Source organism: Tenrec ecaudatus, chromosome 7, assembly GCF_050624435.1.
Source record: "Tenrec ecaudatus isolate mTenEca1 chromosome 7, mTenEca1.hap1, whole genome shotgun sequence".
Lineage (NCBI taxonomy): Eukaryota > Metazoa > Chordata > Mammalia > Afrosoricida > Tenrecidae > Tenrec > Tenrec ecaudatus.
The window spans coordinates 153,988,123-154,006,784 of NC_134536.1; the positions used below are offsets into that span (position 1 = coordinate 153,988,123).

Genomic DNA, 18,662 nt, shown 5'->3' on the forward strand with positions numbered 1-18,662 from the left:
CCCCTCCTCCGGTTCCTCCAACCAGAGATCCTGGTACTGCTCCGGATTCTTCTCCGCTTACCCCCACTTCTCCTACTCCGGATTCTTCACCTGCGCTCCCTGGTACTACCCCGGCTCTTGGCTGTCAGCCTGCTCGGGAAAGAGGAAAGAACACACTCACCTGCTGGTGGACTTGTGCCAAGGGAGGCTCTCTTAGGGGTAAGGATGCTAGAACTTCATTCCCAAATATCTTCCCACTCCAGCTTCTAAATCACCCCCCAGATTAAATTCCAAAGAAGCCTGCTTGCTGTTTCCAGGGGTGTCCTGATAGCTACAACTTTGCAATTTTACTTTGTAAATTAAAAGAGAGAGAGAGAGAGAGAGAGAGAGAGAGAGAGAGAGAGAGAGAGAGAGAGAGAGAGAGAGAGAGAGAGAGAGAGAGAGAGAGAGAGAGAAAGGGCAATGTTACCAACTCTCATTTCCCTGGCAACTTGGCATAGAAGCTGGGTAGGTGACATTGAAGCCCACTGGATGCAATCCAGGTTCAGGTGTTTTGAATCAAGAAGCTCAGGCAAATTGCTTTTCTCTTTTAGCTGTAAAACCCACCTGGAAGCACTGCAGCCCTTTACAGTGAAGATGGTGAAGGTTGAAACAAAATGAGGAATATTTGTTATAATTTTATATCATAAAGTAAGTTATGACATTGATGCTTTGATTACGTATTGTGAAAAAGATGTGTGTAAGTTGAAAGAGATGGAAAGGGTACCTTCCTATCTGGTGTATGCCAAGCAGATGCTAGATATGAGTTTCTGGTGTTAGATGCAAGTGATATAAAAAGTGATACACAAGTAATATATAACATAATGCACTCATTCAGTGAAAAAATGAACTCCAAAATATTGACTGCGCTCCTGTTCTAGACACTGGAGATTTAGATGCGTACCAATGAGACAAAAATCCCTTTCCTCCTGGGTTTACGGTCTCAGGGGGAGGTGAGACAGAAACCATAAATAAATGATGTAATATGTTAGTGCTGAGTGCTAAGGAAGTAAAACTACAACACCAAAGTTGGACAGGAAGTGTGGGGTGGGGAACAGTTAGGAAAGACCTCTCTGTGAAGCTGACATTGGAACAAAACCTAGAGTAAAGAAATGGACCCATGAGGACGTCATGGGGACAAGCACATTGAGAAGAGAGAGGACATAGCGGGAGAAAGTATTGACATATTCTGTGTTAAATCTTCCTGTCCTTTTTCAATATATCTTTTTCAATATATGTAGATCTCATCTGGATCCTTTGTAGTTTTCTTTGGACAAATCTTTTGCTTCTCTGGTTAGGTTTATTCCAATGGATTTCATCTTTTGTGTGACAATGGACAATGATCTTGTTTTCTCGATTTCCGTTCAGAATGCTCTTCATCTGTATAGAGGAATCAGATGGATTTTTGTACAATGATATTGTACCCTGTCTTGTTGCCAAAGCTTTCAATTATTTACAACATTTTTCTTATCAAACCTTTGGGAGTTTCTACTAATAGAATAATATCTGAAAATAGAGAGAGTTTTATTTCTTTTCCAATGTAGATGGTTTACTTTTTATTAAACAGTTTTTTTGGCATATAATTCAACTACCATACAATTCAATTGCTTAAATAGATTGAAAAGAGTTGCACAATCATCACCAAAATCAATTTAGAACATCATCTCCATTCTTTTTTATAAATCATTTTATTGGGAGCTCTTACAGATAACAGAACATTCCATAATTCATCACATCAAGCAGTATTGTACAACTGCTACCACAGTCACTTTTAAAACATTCTCCTTCTTCTTGAACTTGATGTTATTAACAAGAAAGTATTCATCTAATTACTGTCTCTATGTGTTACTGTGTTAGGCCAGGTTAACTAGATGAACAAGTCTAGTGGCACTCACATATGTGTAAGAAAGAGCTTTATATCAAGAAGTAATTGTAGGTGCTCAGTTTAAAAAAAAAAGAAGTAATTGTATATCAGGAAAACATCTCAACTCAGTCTAACTCAAGTCTGTAAGTCTGCTAACAGTCCTAAGTCCATCTTTAGACTCACAAAGTCACATGCAATGATGCAGAATGCAGGAATATCACTTGCCAGTGGGTAAAAAGTCCTGGGCATTCAGTGGCAATGGACGCATCCAGGGTTCTGGCAGCAACAAGGGTCACCCAGCAGAAAAGTGAAGGCAGAGAGAGGATTGGGGGAGGTTACCAGGACCTCCCTTATGAGAAGGCCACGCCCACAAAGAGGTACCATCAGGTCTGATTGACAGGTTGAATACCACCCCTACACTTTAATATATTTTCAAGTTGACATGAAATTATATAACTACCACAATTAGTTTTCCTGTACTTCATATAAAGAAAATTGCACACACAAATAAATAATAAGATGCTGAAAAACATCAATCTAAAAGAAAGCAGAAGATAATAGAAACTGGAGCAAGTTAAAAATGGGTCAAAAGGCAAAATAAATGCTAATAGGCTATATTATATATATATTATATATATATCACTATATCTACAGCAATCCACCTTAAAAGCATTCTGTATGAGGTAAGACATTCTTAGTCATTGGTTTGAGGGAGTTCAGAGGAGGCTTAATACACTTGGGGACTCTGCACATAGATTTTAGGCTTTCAGTGGCATCCCTTAGTGGGGTTTCTAAATCACATAATTTTGATATGGTTTGTGAGGCATGCTGGACACCTTGAAAAGACAAACTCTAAGATCTAGGTAGCCTATAGCACTCGGGCAGGGTTACCAAGGGCAGTAAAAATAAAACATACACACAAAAACAATGGTAAAAAATGCATGAGTAGCAACAATATACTGAGCAAATTCTTCCATTTGGAGTTTATAAAAACGCTATTAACTATTGTCCCCAGTGGCAGGGGGAAATCGCCTTGGTTGACCCCTTCACATTGGTTTGATTGTGTTTTGGGTCTTAGATGCCTGATACATGATCCCATCGATACCTCATGATCACACACGCTGGTGTGCTTCTTCCATGTGAACTTTGTTGCTTCTCAACTAGATGGCCATTTGTTTATCTTCTAGCCTTTAAGACCCCAGATGCTCAATATGTCCATCGCAATCTACTAGTCAATCGCAAATGTAGTTTGGGTAGATCACATGGCATTTAAAAAATAGAAGTAGGCCTATCATCAGTCCCGTCACTTAGTTGATCTACAGCACAGCCAATCAGATGCAATCTTAGGTGTCAAACGCATGCGCAAACAACTGTGCTAAGTGCAGCAAAACTGACGAGCTAAGTTATCGCCAATTTTTTAGACCTTGGTTTTTTTTCCCCTCTTAAACGTAAGAAAGGGTATTAAAATGAGTGGGGGAGCTGGACCACGTAATAAGACAAAAGTGTATCACTTTCATACGGAATGGGAGATTTTGACACTACAAGCCGACATTCAGCTGAAGTCCAGAGCGCATGAACAGTTCTGGAACTTACTCGCAGAGGGAAAATGCCTAAACATGAGAAAATGTGCTACCTCCTTGACTGCATTATTCTACTATTTATTTATGTGAGTCAGCCTTTTTCCACATAAAGATCATTAAGTCCAAGTATATTCCACCATGACTGATGATCATTTGGAAGTGTGCTCGAGGCTGGCTGGCAGCAGCTACTGTCCCGACTATGCACCCCTGGTTCACTCCATTCAGTGCAAGTCATCAGAGTAAACTTAGGTAATGACAAAAAAATGTACAGTTAATTGTGTTGTGTTGTACAGTGTGGACTCATGCAGTTATGCAAGGTACATAAACATACATTGTACATATAAAGAATTCTCAATATATCTATGAATAAAAGTAATAAATAAAAATAAATATGTTTGCATATTTTTGTAGTTGGTAGATCATTTTGACTTGATCATTTTATAAGTAGCTCGTATGCTGAAAAAGTGTGAGCACACCTGCCCCAGATGCTATGTCTTTTGATAGCCAGGCACCATCAGCTTTCTTCACCATATTTGCTTTTGCACCCATTTTGCCGTCAGTGATCTTGTCGGGAAAGTGAGCATCAGAGAATACGGATTATTAGAACAAAGTTCTTGTGTTGTGGGAGCACTTGAGTCCTGAGGTCCAATGTCCATCGGCTACCTTAACACTTAACATATAAATATAAGTACATAAATTTATTTCTCTATCATATAAAAATATGTTTACATATGTACATGCCTGTATTTAGTCCTCTATACATGTCCTTTGCCTCCTAGTTCTTTCTTCTATTTCCTTTTGCTTTCCTCTTGTCCCACTATCATATTGGCCTTCATTTTGGGTTTAATAATACCTCGCGGTTACATTGCCCTTCATTAAGCTCCACTACACCTCCTACACTCTTCTTTCCATTGATTTGAGTTCACTTGTTGGTCTCTTGTCCCTGGGCTGCTTGACACCCCCCTTCCTTTCTCCCACCTCCCCTTCTCCCATGTTCCCCTGGAACCATTGGTCTCCTTCTCTTCTCCAAATTGATGGATAGGCATGCCGAGACATTAATAAGCACAAAACCCAGGCAAAGCCAAGCAAAACAACAAAGGAAGACAAAACCAAGAAAACAACAGCAGCAATATTAAAAAAAAAAAAACCTCAAAAAATAGCAACAAAAGAAAGTCAATGACAAAAAAAGGAAAAGCCTATAAATCGTTCCAGATCTGTTATTTGACTTTTAGGTGTGTTTTCCAGTCCAGTCTGATGGGGTGCCACATTCTGTCCCCAAAATCTATTTTTAGTATTATCCAAGGACTATTTTTTCTCTTCCCCTCCTATTTAGTTGGCTGCCATATGTACCCCTGGAATGGGTTTGGCCCCTGCCATAGTCCCTGGACATCACCCCAGGAATGTATGTGCATAGTAGCTTATCCCCTATGCCCCATTTTCTAAGCTTACCTCAGTGAACTCATGTTGTACTTGTCCTTTTGTGCTAGGCTTTGCTTAGCATAATTTCCTCCAGTTCTTCTCATGGGGCAATGTGTTTCATGCATCCATTGCTGCTTTTTAGGGATGTATCGTACTCCATTGTATGTATGTGCCACAGTTTGTTGATCCATTCATCTGTTGATGGAAATCTGAGTTGTTTTCAACTCCTTGCAATTGCGAACTATGCTTTGATGAACACTGGAGCACAGATGTCTGGGTGTGAGTTGTTTCTTGCCTCTTCTGGGTATATGGTATATGGTAGCTTGATTTCCATCAGTTTTAATAATGCCAAATCAATTTCCACAATGGCTGCACATACCTACAGGTCCACCAGCAGTGGACAAGGGTTCCTATCTCACCACAGCCCCTCCAACACTTGTTACTTTCTGATTTCTTTAATTGGGCTCTCTTTGAGGGTGTTAGGTGGGATCTCATAGTTCTTTTAATTTGTATTTCTCTTATGATTAATGGTTGGGAACATGTTCTCATATGTTTATTAGCCATTCAGATTTCTGTCCTTGTGAAACTTCTGTTCAGGTCCTTTGCCCACCTCCTTAGTGGGCAATTAGATTTTGTTCTTATTGTAAGCTAGCAAAGTATTGTATTAATAAGTAATAAGACCTTTGTCTGATGTGTCATTGCTAAAGATGTTTTCCCAGACTGTGAGCTCTCTTATTAGTCTCTCGAATTACCTCAATGTACACAGGTGTTTTATTTTCGCTCTATCCCACTGGTCAATTTGTGACTCCTCTGTATTTGTATCCTTCCCTATTTCAGATAGCCTATGTATTCCCTGTGCCAAGGTTTTTGGGTTTGCCCCAATGCCCTCCTTAATGGCCCTAATAGTTTGGGGTTTCACCTCAAGGTGCGTGATCACCTTGAGTTTATTCTTGTGCATGGAGGGAGGTAAGGGTCTTGCTTCATTCTTTGCAGGTAGATATCCATTTTTTCCAGCACCACTTATTGAATAGGCCATCTGCTTCTCATTTGATATTTTTGGGGCCCTTATAAAAAATCAGTTGTCTGTATGCTGATTTTTTATTTGTGGGGTTTCAGCTCTTTTCCATTGATCTGGGTATCTGTCGTTAGACCAGTACTAGACTCTTTTGACCATTGTGACTGTATAATAGGTACTAAAGTCAGGTAAAGCAAGCCCTCCCACTTTGCCCTTCTTCTTAAGGATTTCTCTGCTAATTCTGGATTTATATCCTCACCTTATGAAGTTGGTAATCAGTTTTTCCAATTCTTGGAATGATGATGGTATGCATATCCAGGTAGCATTAAACTTCTGAAGTGCCATGGGCAGAACTAACATCTTTACTATATTGAGATTGATCCAGGAGCATGGGCTATTCTTCCATTTGTTGAGGTCATTCTTGGTTTCTTGTAATAGTGTTCTGTGGTTTTCCTCATGCAAATCTTTTGTCATTTTAGTCAGTTAAATCACTAGATATTTCAACTTGTTCTTGGATATTGTAAAGGGTACTACCTTTTAAATCACCTCTTCGATGACCTTGTCTGATGTGTATAGCAATCTGATAGACTTCTGTTTGTTGATCTTGTATCCTGCCACTCTGCCATATTACTCTATCACTTCCAACACTCTACTTATGGAGTTTTGGGGATTTTCAATGTATAGAATCATATTGTCTATGAATAATGATAATTTCTCCTCTTCCTTCCCCAGATGAATACCTTTGATGACTTTTTTTTTTTTTTTGGCCTTATGTTGTTAACTAGGACCTCCAGTAGGATTTTAAATAGGAATGGGAACAAGGGGCATCCTTGTCTGGTCCTCTTTTTCAGTGGGATTATTTTCATCTATTCTCCATTGACTACCACATTGGCTGTAGGTCTTTCATATATAGTTTGTATACTATAGAGGAACTTTCCTTCCATTCCTATCTTCTTGAGTGTCTTAAACAGGAATTGGTGTTGGATGTTGTCAAATTCTTTGCCACATCTAATAATAGTATTATGTGGTTTTTATGATTTTTCATGTCAATGTGGGGAATAATCCCAATGGTTTGTTGAACCATCCCTGGTATGAATCCCACTTGATCATGGTGAATTATTTGTTTCATATGCTTTGGTATTCTATTGGCCAGTTGTTATGTCCCCTGTTTCATCCCTCAATCTTGCTTTTTAAATTTGTTCCTTCCTTTCTTTGGTTAGGTTTGGCAGCAGTCTGTCAATTCTGTTCATCCTTTCAAAGAACCAACTTTTAGCTGCATTAATTTTCTCATAGTTTTCTTGGTTTCTCTTTCCTGTATCTCAGCTCTGCTTTTTATTATTTCTTTCCATGTGCTATTAGTATGATTGTCCTGTTGACTTTGCTCTAAGTAAGTTTTAGCCCAGCACATCAATCATAAGTCTCTCTTCCTTTTTTATGTGTGCATGTATTGCTATCACACTTCCTTTGATAACTGCCTTTGCTGTGTCCCAAAGGTTTTGATGCGTCATATTTTCATTCTCATTGGTTTCTAGAAACTTACTGATTTCATCTCTGATCTGGGCCAATATCCACTCCTTTTGCAATAGAGAATTATTCATCCTCCAGTTGTTTTCCCTTGTTTCCTTAATCATCCTTTTGTTGATTCCCAGCCTTATGGCATAGTGATTGCAGAGAGAAGTCTGTATAATCTCTATGTGCTTGAATTTATACAGATTCAACTTGTGTCCCAACATCTGGTCTATCTTTGAGTGTGTGCCATGTGGACTTTAAAAGAATGAATTTATTTTACATTTAGGTGCAGAGCTCTGAAAATATCAGGTCAAATCCTCCAATTGTACTGTTTAGATCTGCAGCCTCCTTGTTAAATTACTTTCTCTGTGATCTGTCTTTTTCAGAGAGAGGTGTATTAAAGTCACCCGCTAGCCTCTACCTTTTAGTGTCTGAGTTCAACCCATTGATATACTTTCTTTTTTGTGTGTATGCCGAAACCCACCATTGATATGTTTTCTAAGCCAGTCTGCTAGCCTCTGCCTTTTAATGCCTGAGGTCAGCTCATTGATATTCATTGTTTTTGCATGCATCTGTGGACTTTGTAATGTCATCTTGTACCTTTTGTGTTGGGTGTTTCCCTACCTCCTTATTTTATCAGTGTGTGTTTGTGTGTGTGTGGTTCATTCTTGCCTTTTTTCCACTATTGAGCTATCTTGGGGGCTGTTTTCTCTTTATCTCACTCTGAGTGGAGTTGTTCTATGTGACAGCCTCATTTCTGCTTGTGAGTATTGACCTGCTCATACTTGGCCAACAAGGATCTTTTGTAGTGCTGGGTTTCTTTTTATGTATTCTTTGAGTTTTTCCTTGTCTGGGAAGACTCTTACTTCTCTATCTTAATAGATAATTTGGCTGGTTATAGTATTCTTGGGTTTGTATTTTCCTTCAATTTTTGAAATATGTTTCTGTGCTCCCTCTTCTTTTTCATCGTGTCCACTGATATGTCTGAAATATCTTTATTTGGGTACCCTTATAAGTGACTGCTTGCTTTTCCCTACCCGCTCTTATGATTTTCTCCTTTTCCTCAAAGTTGGATAATTTAACTATTATATGTCTTGGTGACTTCTTGGGATTTAGTCTTGCTGGTGTTCTTTCTGCTTCCTGAATGGTTGCCTGGTTTTCATTTATTAAGCTGGGGAAGTTTTCCTCTAAGAATTCCCTTGTTATTCTTGCCGTTAAGTTCTTTGTTGTGTCTTGTTCCAGCAGTGCGATTATTCTAACATTGTTCCTATTCATAGCATAATACATGGCTCTCGGGTTTTCTTCAGCTTTAAATTGTTTTCTGTCCTAGAGTATATATGGAGGAGTTTCCCAACTTAGTAAGTTAATTGTCTCTTTTTTTCCCCTTTGACATTAGTGTTTTCTCATTCACAGTACATATTGATAAATGGTCTGTGAATGGGATCTAATGTGTATCTTGGAAAAAGTAAAACTTAATTTCTTTTAAGGACTGTTATTGAAGAAAATACTATGAAGGTTTTTACATTCATAGTATATACTGGGAAGGTTCTCTTTCAATAAATATAGAAAAATTTGTTTCTGCCATAGTAATGCAATTTGTTATTGAATAACTTTTTAAAATATTATTTTACATTGTTTTATATTGGGAGTTAATACATATAGCAATCCATAGTTTAATAACTTTTGAAAGTGTTTTACTTTCACTTACTTAACAAGCAGGAAGACTAAAGAGTTTTCTCACCAGAAAGCTGATGGTGCCCGGCTTTCAAAAGATATAGCATCTGGGGTCTTGAAGGTTTGAAGATAAACAAGAGCAGCCTTCTAGCCGAGAAGCAACAAACCCACATGGAAGAAGCACATCAACTTCTGTGATCACGAGGTGTTGATAGGATCAGGTATCAGGCACCAAAGACCAAAAAATCATATGGTGAATGAGGGGGAGTGTGGAATGTAGATTCAAAGCCCATCGGTAAGCAACTGGACATATCTTTACAGAAGGGTCTTGGGGAGGAGACCAGCCAGTCAGGGTGCAGTATGGCATCAATGAAACATACAACTTTCCTCTAGTTATTTAATGTTTTCCCCTCCCCTACTACCATGATTCCAATTCTACCTTACAAATCTGGCTAGGCCTGATGATGTACACTGGTACAGATAACAAATGGAAACACAGAGAATCCAGGACAGATAAACCCCTCAGAACCAGTGGTGAGAGTGGTGATACCAAGAGGGTAAGGGTAAGGTGGGGTCCAAGGGGGGAGGGGGGCACTGATCACAAGGATCTGCATATAACCCCATCCCTGAGGAATGAACAACAGAAAAGTGGGTGAGGGGAGATGTTGGACAATGTAAGGCATGACAAAATAATAATAATTTATAAATTATCAAGGGTTTGTGAAGGAGTGGGGGAAACGAGCTGATAGCAAGGGCTCATGTAGAAAGAAAATGTTTTGAAAATGATGATGGCAACAAATGTCCAAATGTGATTGACACAATGGATGTGTGTATGGATTGTGATAAGAGTTGTATGAACTCCCAATAAAATGATATAAAAAATAAATTTTCTCATGACCAGAAAATCCTGGTAACTTATTCAACTTTTTAACTTAGACTCCACAATGATTTTTTTGAGGGGGGGCATTCCTGTTTTTCTCATTCACTAAGTATTGGTAAGTGTTCTCAGTTGGGAATCCAATCCAATTCGGATTGTAGCTTGAGAAGAAATAAAAATGGTTGTGCTTTATGTGCTGGCATTTAGAGAACGCACGTGGTTTCTCATTCACAATAAGTTTCGGAGAAGTTCCCCTGCAGCAATGCTTATTGAATATCTTGCTACTTTCTCTTACTAAGTCAGTGTGTTTTGGGCTATCATATAAAAGCCCCCATGTGCTTGATAACTGTTGTGTGCACAATCCATTGATTTTCCTGAGAAGTCAGACTTATTGTGCTTTAAGTACTGACAGTCCTGACATGGATGGAAACACTTGTTTTTTCATTCAACATGTATATTCCCCTTCACGGTGTTCTTTCCCATCATAGTAAGGCAAAGAGTTTTTGGATTACTAGTTTATCTCTTTTGCTTCTGTATAATTGAAAAAGAGAAGGATGGCACGGCTTTCACTCCCTCAGAATGTATTCAGAACACTCCCAGCTTTGTAACTCAAAATGTACATGCCTTCTTGTTTGACATTGTCATACACTGCTTCTCAGGAAATGTCGATAGCTCTTCAATATGTGCAATCCTGTGTGGTTTTTGAGAAGTGAAACTCGTAGTGCTTTAAGTATTGCCATGATGATGTGCTTTTTGGTTTCACATTCACTGTATGTTTTGGGAACATCCCCATTCTTGTAACTAAAAGAATGTTTGCATTCATTCCTGATATAGTAAACCAAACTGCTTCTGGATAATGAATAAAACCATTTGACTTGAAATGGAGTTTTACTTGAAACGGAGAAACACTTTGTAACACAATATCTACTGTGACTTTCCTTGGAAATCACTGTGTCCACATTCCCAAGATCCATGGATAACTATTCCATGTGTGGCATCCAGTGGGATTCCTGAGAAGTAAACTGTCATGAAAGAAAATGCACATTGTTTTCTAAGTCACAGTATTTACTAGGAACATTTCCGTGCAATTACTATAGAATATGTTCTTATTTATGGTGGTAATGCCCCGTGTTCTAGTATAACATGTAAAATACTGTTACTGTCACTTGTGTGAAAAGGATAAAAAGCAATTTTCTCAGTGCAGGATCTATTGTAAGAGTGTACTTCCAACATTGTAAGTATTTGCTCTGATTTTTCTCTGAGCACGACTGTTTTACATTCACTATGTTTTGATAACTTCTTCATTTGTGGAATCCAGTGTGTATCTTTGGAAGAAGTAAAATTCATCATACTTTAAGTACAGCCATGTGAAGAAATACACGTGTGATGATACACGTTCGATGTAGTAGTCTAACGTGTTTTCACAAAAAAAGTAAAATTCACTGTGCTTTAAGTACTGTCAATGAAGAAAATGCACATTGATAGCACATTCACAGAATATATTGGAAACCCACTGGTACTTGAAACCATAGAATACCTTGTGTTTTTTCTTGACATCTTAAGACAAAGTGTTTTTGGATACAGCATGAAACCCCCTTACCATCATGTACTTGAAAAGAGAAACCTACATTGTTCTCAGCTTGGTAATTTGTGGGGGGAGGTCAGATGCTCACAGGCATCTTCCCTGAAGGCAGTCCCTGCCAGACTGCTGTCTACCCATGCCACAGGGGTGGGGGCCTGTGACCATTAGCTTGGTTCCTGTAGGTGGAATTCACACCCCACTGATAATGGTCTCTATCAGTTGAGCCAGGAAACAGGCCAAACTGGCTCTGTGACATCCAAAGTTAGGCTGCCATCCTGTATCTAGGATCCGCCCATCTTGCCACATGTGTACCCCAATCCCTCCTCTTCCTACTGCATGGATACCCCTAGATCACCCCCTTCCCATTACTGTATTACCTATAGCACAACCCCTTCCTGTAACGCATGTCTTCACCTGAATTAGGGGGCTTGCATGACCCCAGAGGATAAAAGCCTGGGCTAGCATTAAAGATTCTCTCTCTCCCTCCATGTGGACCACCAAGCATGGCTGAGGTGACCATGCTACCATGAATCGTGTCTGACTCCATTTATTTCAATACTTTTATCTCTCATGCTCTCTATAACTTTACTATGATCTTTACTTATTATCGTTGTACAATTGCGCCAACTGGCCCGTAATGATGTGTTAGGGGCTGGCTTCCCCTGACATATGGCGCCCAATGTGGGGCCTGAACCCACGACCCTGAGTTGTTAAACCAGAAGGGGGAGAAGAGGAATTTTATGTGTGACAAATTTCATTTAGTGATTTTAACCCCAAAAAATTTTCTCCTTACTAAAAACTTGTAACAAAATTAGGGCAGATAAACACGCTTTCACTTCTACAGAGAAAATTGATCATAAGAAATCCAAAGATGATGGAAACCACATTTGGGATCCAGGTCAATTCACCTGGAGTAAAGGGTATATATTTGTTTTTACAGAATAAAACTGATGGACTCCCTTTAAAAAGGACGCAACCATGTTTGGAGAAAAATGGACAAGGAAGAGACGGAGAAGCCACCCAACATTAATCATAATTCCTTTTTCAGGTTAATTACACCCCGAAGAGAAGGGCTATTTGTTTATATTTTCACAGGCAAAGGAGATAGGTAGATTTCTCTTCAGCCAGCAAGGCCCAGAAGAAAGCAGGGAAGCTGATGTGTGACCAGACCCCCTGTCCTGTTATTGAAGTTATTCAAAACGTCAAGGAGACCTCACAGATTCCCTAAAATGGCGGTTGATGACTGCTGAGATATTTCTTTCATTGCTGATGCTGTCTAAAAGGAACTATGGTACTCTATCAAAGCTGAACATTTTATACAATAATGACTGGGCTATTCCTACAGACTGTTTTGCTAAAAGATCAAAATTTTGGACTTGTTAATTAATGCTATAATGTGATTGAATGTAATTGATTTCTGTGTAACTCCTTACCTATATAATGTAACATTGTATGATTGGGAGTTGATTAGGAAACATTTGCAAGGGTTCAAAGGAAACATTTCATTAGATGTTGATCAGCTTAAAAAGGATATTTTCTATACATTCCAAGACAGACTCGAGGCATCTCCTGGCTCTGATGTGATTAAGCAGTTGGTGAGTGGCATGGAAGGGTTGGATCCTCGAGCTTGTGCTCAAAGTATCTCACATAGCTTAAGTCCCAGTCTGACTGTATTGCTTATCATCATATATGTGATGCTCACAGTCTCGTGTTACTTATAAGAAGCTGAGAGATATGAAGAGAGACCATGTTGCCTCCATTACACTATTAAATCTTAAACATAATGCAGAGAGGGAAATGTGGGATACTAGCACTGTAGGGAGATAAAACTGGGACTTATTCCCTGACTGGAACGGAGGGAATCTGGAAGACTTGTATTCCATGGCTGAGAGACTGCCACTCTGGTAGTTGGAGATATAATCCAGGTACATTTTCCTGCAGTTGTCTATCATTTCCACAATTTCTCCCTCTTAAGCTGTGCTGCTTTAAAGTGAACACATGGTGGATTCATTCTTCTTATAGAAGCAAACATTCCTATTTGGTTCTATTTTCTTCCCGCCGCGGTATCCAATCTCTCTCATACCTTCCTCCAATTGCAGATGGGCATAGGGAGACTTTTCCCCCAGCACCTGGATTCTAAATGTTTGTATAAGCCTGAATTTTGGGCTATAATAATTGGATCATGAAGATTTGTCTTGACAGCTTTTAATGTATAGAAAATAACCATATCACCCATGTGGCTTTGTAATTTTATATATAAAACAAAATGGGGACTTGGGGGCGGGCAGGTCAGATCTTCATATCACAGGCACCTTCCCTGAAGGCAGTCCCTGCCAGACTGCTGTCTCCCCACACCACAGGGGTGGGGACCTGCGCCCATTAGCTTGGTTCCTGTAGGTGGAGTTCTCACTCCACTGATAATGGTCTCTATCAGTTGAGCCAGGAAACAGGCCAAACTGGCTCTGTGACATCCAAAGTTAGGCTGCCATCCTGTATCTAGGATCCGCCCATCTTGCCACATGTGTACCCCAATCCCTCCTCTTCCTACTGCATGGATACCCCTAGATCACCCCCTTCCCATTACTGTATTACCTATAGCACAACTCCTTCCTGTGACACATGTCTTCACCTGTAATTAGGGGGCTTGTATGTCCCCGGAGGATAAAAGCCTGGGCTGTCATTAAATCTCTCTCTCCCTCCACGTGAACCACCAAGCGGGGCTGAGGTGAACATGCTGCTATGAATCGTGTCTGACTCTATTTATTTTAATACTTCTCTTCTATCTCTCATGCTCTCTATAACTTTACTATGATCTTTACTTATTATCGCTGTACAATTGCGCCAACTGGCCCGTAATGATGTGTTAGGGGCTGGCTTCCCCTGACAGTAACTGATATCAGCTTGTGCACACTGACATCTCTTTTGACATTACTACTTTATCACTCACATTATATATTGATGGCTTTTTTGTATGTGTAATCTATTCTGTTTCTTGCATAGGAGTAAAACTTGTGCATAAAGTACATTCATGGGAGAAAATGCACATTGCTTTCTCACAATATGTTTTGAAAAGTTCATTAACCATAGGTTATCTTGTGTTTTTTCCTGTCATGGTAATACAAAGTGTTCTTGGAGAATGCGTAAAACATTTTAATATTCACTTTCTTAACAAAGAGAAAGACTAAATTGTTTTTTCTGCCCAAAAATGTATTGGAGATTTTCCTTATTTAGTAACTGAATATCCTCTTTTTTTTTTAACATCAGTATTTTTTCATTCACAGTACATATTGATAAACAGTCCATACAAGAATCTAATATGTGGGAGGGGGGAGCGGAGAGGGAGGGGGAAAAAAAAGAGGACTTGATGCAAAGGGCTTAAGTGGAGAGCAAATGCTTTGAAAATGATTAGGGCAAAGAATGTACGGATGTGCTTTATACAATTGATGTATGTATATGTATGGATTGTGATAAGAGTTGTATGAGCCCCTAATAAAATGTTTTAAAAAAAAGAATCTAATATGTATCTTGGCAAGTAAACCTCAATTTCTTTTAAATCTTGCCACTTAAGAAAATGCACATGGTTTTTATATACACAGAAAGTATTGGGAACATTCTTTAGCAGTAACCACCAAACATCTTGCATTCTATCTCGCCACAGTAACTCGGTAGGTTTTGTTTTTGGAAAATGTATAAAAACTGTTTACATTCATTTTCTTGACAATCAGGAACAGTCAGTAGCAGGAAGTATTGGGAACTTTTTCAACTTTGTACTTCAGGCTCCAAAATGATTTTTCATCATTTTGGCCATCAACTGCTTTTCTTATGCACGGTGCATTGGTAAGTGTTCTGGGTTGGAAACCAATGTATCATTGGTAAGCGTTCTGGGTTGGAAACCAATGTATATCTTGAGAAGAAAAAATTATTGAACTTTAAATACTGTCACCGTGAAATATACTGCAGATTTTGCCATAATTGCTATAGAATACCTTGTATGCTTTCCCATCCTAGTAAGCCTAAGCGTTTTTGGATATCATGTGAAAGCTTCATTTGGATGATAATTGTGCATGTTCAATCCAGTGTTCTTCTTGAGAATAAATCACCTGTTGTGCTTTAAGTTCTGTCGTGGATAAAAATACACATTATTTTTTCATCCACAGTATGCAGCTAGAACATCCCTGTGCATAGCGCTCTTTCCCATTATAATAAGGTAATGAGCTTTTGGATTACATGCTGAACTTTTTAACCTCAAAATATTTGAAAAAGAGCACAAGGAGCTGGTTTTCATCCCCCAGAATGTATTCAGAACTTTCCCAGCTTTGTAACTCCCCTCTCATTTGAAATTGTTATATTCTCCTTCATAGGATATATTGATAACTTTTGAATATGTGCAATCCAGTATATTCATTTATGTAAAATATTTTTGGCATACACTTCACATAGTGTACAATTTAATTGTTTACTCATATAAAGATTTGTGCAATCATCACTACAGTCAATTCCAAAACATTTTCTTCTCATACTTACTGTTCTTAGCTTCCCATTTCCCCCTATCCTCCCCTGCCATGACTCTATCCAGTGTCTATATCTCTACCGATCTTGGATTTAATACACAGAAAATCATACAAAACAAAATACAACCATACAAAACAAGCAAGCAACCGAGAACAATAACTAGACACAACACAGGAAAACCACAAAGAGAAAGCACAAAATATTAAAAATGGAAACAATTTTAAAATGGGTCAAAGGGAGATCCAGTGATAGACTATTACATTTAACCTAACTGCATGTGCCCTAATTGACTTTACAATGCTCTCTGATAACAAGGCCATTCACATCCCTTAACTCTGGTCCGAGGGAATTCACTGGAGACTTAATCCATGTAGGGGACCCAATACCATTTCCTCCTGCAGATTTGGGTTTTATTATTTATAATCCTCGGATCACACAGGCTGGTGTGCTTCTTCCATATGGACCCAGTTGATACCTCACTTAGATGACTGCTTGTTTGAAGACAATCCTTTTAAGACCCCAGACACTGTTCTTTCTGATGACTCGGTACCATCTGGTTTCTTCACAAAACTTTGGTATACTACCCAAATATTCAATGATCTCTCCATGAGGGCAAGTAACGAGCAAGGCTGTGTCACAAGAATGAATGATTCTTAGATTGGGCCTACAATTAAATGTGTGCCCCCAATGCATTCATATCTCTATGTTTTATATGTGTCGCTGGTTCACATTAGAGACATTATCCTTTTATACTGTTTTCCGATGCCATTGAGTTTCTTCTGACCCATTATGCACAACAGAATGAAACACTGCCTGGTCCTGGGCCACCCTCACAATTTTAACTCTACTTAAGCCCATTGTTGCAGCCATGGTGTCAATCCTACTCCTTGAAGACTTTCCTCTTCTTCCTGGCCCCTGTCCTTTAGCAAACATGATGTCCTCCTCTAAGGGCCACTCTGGCCATACTTCTTCCAAGACAGATCATTGTATGATAGACTATAAATACTCCCCCTGGGGTATAAGGTAATTCTGTTGATGGTGTCTTTAATTTAGCCAATGTTAAAATTTAAAACACTGTCAAGAAAAGAAAATTATACAAGTATAGGCTGGATTCAGATCGCACTACATGGATTGTTGACTTATACAGATTAAACTCTTAAGTGATTGGGCACTATACGGTGGGAAACAATAGGAAGAGAGTGTATATGGATGAATCCCTATTCTCATATATTAAGAATTCTGGTAGCCTGGGTTTCTGGGGTGGAGGGAGGCCTTCACCCTTGTGAGTTGGAGTAGAGTCCCAATTACACTCTCATAATTACTATTGTTCCCCATTATATCCTCCCATAATATTGCTACCTTAAAGTTACCTCTTACAAGCACATGGCTGATTGCTATGTAGCTGGCACCTTTAACTCTAGGAGCAGACATGTGCTATTGCTCTCTAGGTTGTGAAAATAGCCCTTCCCCTTTATCTGCCCAGGCACTGTTGTTATGTTACTCCAATGTACTCAGGGATCTTTAGTGGTCCAATGTACTCAGGGACCTTTAACATTAGGGTACAGCTCACTTTGTTATGTATGTGGTTACCTGTAATTAGGTGGGGCTTGCACACCCCTGAGAGTATATAAGCCTTAGTTGGAAATATACTCTCTCTCTGCGTGGACCTGGCTTCTGAAATTATGGTGGTCCCGGAGGTAAGCACTTGCATGGATTGTTGTGGGTGTAAGATCATATCTCATTGCTGTTGTGATTTTTTTCTTTTTTTTTAATTTTGATTTTCATTTTTGGGATGGCTAGTGTTCATGAACATTTCCTCATGTGTTTGTGAGCAATTCAAGTTGTCATTCTTTGTGAATTGCTTATTCACATGCTTTGCCCACCTTGTAATTGGATTTTTTTTCTTATTGAACATTTTAGCAGTTAGTCCCTTGTGTCATTGCTAAAGGTGTTTTTTCCTGATCTATGGGCTCTCGTCTTCCTCTTTTGATGTGCATGATTAATAATTTTTGATGTGTTGTTGGATTTTACTGGTCAGTTATAATTTTTACATCTACGTTCATGAATGATATTGGTCTGTAGTTTTCAGTATTTATGGCACCTTTGCTTGGTTTTGATATCAGGGTTATACTAGCTTTATGGAATTAGTTTAGGAGTTTGCTGTCCCTTCTCTGTATTCTAAAATAGTCTGTGTAGAATTGGTGACAGCTCTTCCCTGACTACTTGGTAGAATTCCCTTGGGAAGCTATCTGGTCATGGGCTTTTCTTGGTTGGAAATTTCCTGATGACTTTCTCTATTTCTTCTTTTGTTAGAGGTCTGTTCACGATGAGAAAAATGACCATCAATAACACTGTCGGTCTTCCTGGTGCTGCAGGGAAACTGCCACAACCTAACCCCCAAGAACTCTAGCCAAATGCCGGGAGCCAGTCCACAACTGACTCAGATCTTCCCTCTCCAACCTGCAGGCAATGCGAGTCAGGACCCTGCAGTCCCAGGCTCAGAACCCTGTGAATCCTCCTGGCCAAGTTCCAACCCAACCACTCCCCAGTAATGTTGGGGAAACAGTGCTATTACCAGTGGGTGGGTGAGAGGGAGAGGGCTGTCAGCTCAC

The 18,662-nt window shown here is 39.2% G+C and overlaps 1 long non-coding RNA gene across 1 annotated transcript; it reads left to right on the top strand.

Moving 5' to 3' along the window:
• Positions 1–3: 3 nt before the first annotated feature.
• LOC142453700 (uncharacterized) lies at positions 4–15,519 on the top strand. Its single transcript, XR_012785405.1, has 3 exons — positions 4–198; positions 573–669; positions 12,479–15,519. It is a non-coding gene; the product is annotated as an uncharacterized LOC142453700 (long non-coding RNA).
• Positions 15,520–18,662: the final 3,143 nt, after the last annotated feature.